We start from the raw sequence: 5691 nt of genomic DNA on the forward strand, positions 1-5691 counted from the left end.
ACTACGCCGCCAACCTAAAACTTAACGGCATAAAAAGTGTTCCCAACATAAAACATGTTAGTTCTAATGTTCCCTATAGTTTCTGATAATGATTTTTTTAATTAAATTAAAGCACCGAAATAGAAAAAAATAGTATGAAAAACGCGTGTTACAATGCTTTATTGTAATACTCCTATCTTGCGGACACTCGTGGCTACGCTTCGCGTCGCGTCTTTCAATATACTATTGTCTACTCCTATACTTTAATTGATATATTAAACATTTGCTATACCTGTACTTAAATGGTCATTTCGATACAGATTTTCATTATAATACAAGGTTACTACTAGAAATGCAGAATCACAGGAACACTACGCATAATTTATGAAAATCAAAGTTGCCATAACAATGACAGATCTAAAATTTATTAGTTTTGCAAACTCGTATTCATTACGAAACTCGTTTCGTAATTCTTATACTCGTGTCTTGATAGCCGTCATTAAATGCTCATTGCATAATATATCTACTACCTATTTTATTACGGTCATTCAATTGACGACCATGATGATGAGTTACTTGAACTCCTTTGTAACCCGCAAAACGCTTAACAACAGTATTACATGGTTATGTGTTAAGTTCAGAAAGCTTTTGCAGCATCTCCAGACGCAGGATTAGTGCAATTAACAAAACATACAGTGCGAACACAACATAATGTAGCACTTTCCAGTTTAACAAACATGTTTTGTATTTTTGGAGCGAATTTGTGTCACTTGTCTGTTATGTTGCGTTCGACAGGTTTATTACCACGAGTTGTTCGAAAAGCGAGGTTTAATGAAAAATATAGCATAAAAGGGAGGTCACTCAAAAATTCATGAATGTGTTAAATCTACATTTCGCTGTTAACAAGTTCCCGAAAACTTTTGATGTGCTAGTTTTCTAAGGGCACCTAAGCATTGCTCTTATTTTTAATTGCCACTCTCTATTACCGCGAAATTTATTAATTACTACTTCTCGTTCAGTCGTAAATTTATCATAAGCTCTATACCTTCACGCTTTTCATTGCAATTTATGACCTAGTTTTCGAACAGGGGAATGAATTGCTGGATCGCAGTTCACAGCAGACAAAAAGGCATTCAATAAATCCTCTCAACGATCTAGATTGCGAAATCGTCACGTCGCGTCGTTTGCCTTTCCAAGCCAAAATAACTGGTGTACATGTAGATAGATCTTTAATTTAATTATCATATTATCGATTGTATAACTGCCAAAGCTTTGTAATAAGTAGTAGGTACAGAATTTCTCTTGCTTTCTTTATTGATTATAAAATTACCTATTTTTATAACACGATATTGTTTGCAATTGATTTCTTCTTTGCTTAAAGCAAAATTTCGCTTTGTACCTTCACGTCTTATTTAGGGCTCCCACGTATTTGATAAACGTTATCAAGGGAGATCTGCATAAAAACATATGAGGTTTCATATCCTTTGGTCCTGCGTTTTGCATGGAAAAGACCAAGAAATAGTGTAACCACTTTGTAGAGATTAGATGGAATTTTCCCAGCTGTTTTGCAGGAAGGAGTCGAGCTACAGTCTTAATACAGACTTCGTAGTGACAGTCTGTTGCTCTGGGGTCTGTACCTCTACCATCTAGTATGGACAGAAGTAAAATTAATAGATAAAGGATGATTCAAAGGCAGATTGGGATGTGCTAGACTCTAATCATGAACCAATATGCCTACCAATAGAAAAAGTCTTGTGAACTGGCACCTCACAGAACCGCCATACCATTACACAAAAATGAAGCATAAAAAGTGTACAAAACAACTTAAACAGGGTACAATGCTGGGCCTGTGTAGACATAACAGAGGCGACCGTTACGTTGATAATGGAAGCTTTGAGGAGGAACTTTTTAGAGATGGGAATTGTGCAATTTTTTATGAATTCTACGGCAGCGGTTACAGCGGCGGACCGGTAAACTCAGGCGCCACCTATGGATGCAGCCTTGCCATTGGTCCGGATAGGTGGTAGGAACGGTTTCGAAGTTTTGCAACAAAACTCGGTAGACACAGGTTGACTCGCTCGGAGAAAACGGACTTCAGGGCTCTTACGGGCACAGCAGTCAGACACGGCTGATAAAGCTAAAAGCAACATTAAACACACAAAACATCCATTTCCCTGTCGAAGATATAAGCAACCAGGCGTAAATTAGTTAGGAATTATTAGGAATCTGTGGGAAAGTTAAACGCAGGAAAACAAGAAAATGCCCCCCCCCCCTCACCCATAATTAATAGAACAATACTTATCAAACGCCTACCTTGACAATTAACCGATACTGCAAGGTTTATAAAAAGCAAACGCAAATATATAAGCAAAACAAACGCGATCAATACGGTGCAGTGAAATTAATAGTAAAATAGTAATAGTAATTTTGCGATTCGGCATATTCCAAGCTCTGTAAATAGCATCTCTTTAACTAGATATGCCAGTAGTTAAATGACACTTTCACATCAAGGGAAGGTTTTCAAGTATAGCGAGAAAAAGTTAAATGACGCTTAAGGCAATTTATATCGATTAAAAGTTTGTAAACGTTTAGAAAAGCAGAACCATTACAAAGAATATAATGTTTAGAGTTTTGTTGTGCGATATAGTTAACGAGGGTATCTCCTCAACGGTAGTTAGTAAAATAATTAGTGTGAGTTTATCAGGTAAGGAGATCAATGTGATTCAATAAGAGAATTCAACTACATTTATTACCAGCTGATATTTTGTAACGATTAAAATAGTAAATATCAGCTCGTAATAAATGTATATTCTCTTATTGAATCGCATATTGATCTCCCTTACCTGATAAACTCACACTAATTGGTGATTGAGATCGAAGAATTTTAAACCTTTCAAGGTAGTAAAATAGGCGGATTTTAAACACCGAAGCCATCTACAGCATGTTTGGAGAAGAGTAAACTCTATATCAGTAATTGTATGTAATTAAGCAGTTTAAGTTTACATGATTTACACGAACACATAAACAGAGCCACAAATTCAGGAAACCACTAGAATGTATTACGCTTACGTACCTACATGAAATTTGGCATGTATTCAATAAAGGACAACTTGAGGATGGTACTGTGTCAACACACCAAATGCTGGCCGAAACCCAACAGATATCTAACGATAGGTACCAACTATTTATTTCTGTCGAATTTTAAATATTAAATTTAATATTGTAGCAGTTAGGTTTAATTCTTTGTAGAATTTTACATACATAGTAATTGGCGTTTACCTCCTGTGATAGTGTGAAGTAACTACAAAGGGGAGAAAGTTGAAATCATACTTTTTGTCTACTCGTCCGAAACTATTTGTTCTACTAATTCGAGAACGGGGAAATTAACTCTGTTTCATTGATATGTAAAGTGGGTATAACAATTCACCGAGGAAATGCGGCATCCGTTTTAAGCACTCTACCAATTTCTAATTGGTTGTAGGGAAGAACAGACAAATCTTATTTTTCATAGTTTTTTAATGGCGATCGATTTCGGGCATGATATTGCCCATCATCAGGCCGTGCTGAAAAAATGAGTTGCAGTACTTATACATGTGATGTGAGGGGCAATATCATGCCCGAAATCGATCGCCATTAAAAAAACTATTAAAAATAAGATTTTATTGTTCTTCCCTACAACCACTTAGAAATTATAGCACCGGCAAAAAATATGGATAACTTCATAAAAAATACACTCTACCAAATTCTACAGTGTTTAAATGACATTTTTTATGTCTAATTTTATGTTTAATTTTATATTTAATTTTAAATTTAATTTTAGGTTTAATTTTATGTTTAATTTTATATTCAAATTTATATTCGAATGTCGTATGTTATTAATGGTTACTATTCGCTTTGAAACGCTAATAAGTAATCCTCTGTATTCCATTGATCAATATTTCGAAATTACATTTTTATAATTGTTTATTAAGTTTTCTATTATTGTAATTTGACTTGTGTAAATATCTTGTGATAAACAAAAAAAATGAAAATATAATTATTGAAAATAGCGACAACTCTATCGTCTCTATGACGACCGCGTTACGCCCCCCTCCCTGGTTCATTCGTCTGGAAGAGAAATTAGAAGCTATGTTTTTCTTATGTTTAGGAGGTCTTCCTCGTTGTAATTATTTGGCAAATTCTAAAAAGTCGATGCATAGGTGCCTTTAGTGCGACAGACATTTGGTGATTTGACGGATTGGAGATTTGCGTTATTGGTTGAGTGCGGTCACGTGATCATTATCCAGCATCGCTACGCCACCCGTGCCACAAGATAGGTCGCATTGTAACACTTGTCATTTAATCTGTATCTGCGTTTTTGGATCCATCGAATCTCTCTGCGTCCAAGATAAGAACGTCTATCATGGGAATCTGGGAAACCATAGAAGATGCGAAGATGGTCAAATTAGGGGAAAGTTGCAGAATTAAAGGGTAATAATCATGCTTTAAATAAAACCAGAAGGTTCTGATTACTTCCGAAAAAAACGCGAAAAAGATGGGGCATCCGCGCTCAATGCCCTAATGGTGCGGCAAATACCTAGCAGACAAATTTCCTGGTAAATGGAAAATTTCTCCAAAAACTACAGTTAATGGCATTTAATTCTAAGAAGATTTCATTTATAAAGAGAAGTGTTGCCTACCTAGATATGAAAACAATATGCTATTTCAACAACATTTTCAGGTCAAGGTTCGGTAATATGTTATAGTGCCATCCCCAAGTTTGTTTAACATTTTTATTTAAGGAAGTGTCTTGAAATTTTTATCAAAAGAAGGCAACGACCCGAAAAATATCCATGAAGGAATCGTGACATGTATGGAGAAAGTAGCCCGTCCTATTTTAAACTCAAATTTTGGTGCAGGCAGATAACCAAAAGTGTGGAAAACCTCTGGAAGCACGAAATCGTAAAGGAAAGGTGAAGATTTCGGGTCGATTGGCCGGTTGTCGTTGGTCACTAGAGAAGTGTGGATATTAGATAGTGATCTAAAAATAGGGCTGTTTCCGGAAAAAATTTAACTGTTTTATCAAGGTTTTTATCCCAAGGTGAAGGTCATGTTTATATAATTGTAGTTGAGGGCCGATAAAGGGTGTTTCAAATTGCGCTTTTTTTTAAATATTTATGATATATTTTATGAAAATCTGCGTTCTGTGAAATGTTTTTAGAAAATTACGTGGATTTTATGGCTAACATGTTCGTCCACCTTAAAGTAGGTACCTTCTATTGGTCGAATTATTAAAAAATTTCGAGAGACCCGTTAATTGGAATAAAAACTGACGAATATAGTCATAGCGGTCGCAGGCCCGTAGCCAGGATAAAGTAGCAGAGGTCTCAAACAGTTTTCTAGGTGGGGCTTAAACATTGATGACGACGCCCGTCTTTTTTTGTGTTCTTTCTTTTTCAAAGGCTAGAAATGACAAATTGGAAAACCTTTGATATGTCGTTGTTATCCTTTGAGGTTTATTTATCCTCGCCAAGACAGAAAAATAAACAATATTATTGTCTGTGGAGGATGAGGCCTGAGTGGTCGTTCACAAGAAAATTATTGATTTGGTTCGTGAGTGTTGGTGGTGGTATTTTGGTTTGGTTATGGTGCATTAAGAACTTTTGTAGAAAATTTTAAGTCGTCATATGATGTAATAGTATACAGGTTGTTCCATATACAAAGTCATCTTTT

Source organism: Photinus pyralis, unplaced genomic scaffold, assembly GCF_008802855.1.
Source record: "Photinus pyralis isolate 1611_PpyrPB1 unplaced genomic scaffold, Ppyr1.3 Ppyr1.4_LG3b, whole genome shotgun sequence".
Classification (NCBI taxonomy): domain Eukaryota; kingdom Metazoa; phylum Arthropoda; class Insecta; order Coleoptera; family Lampyridae; genus Photinus; species Photinus pyralis.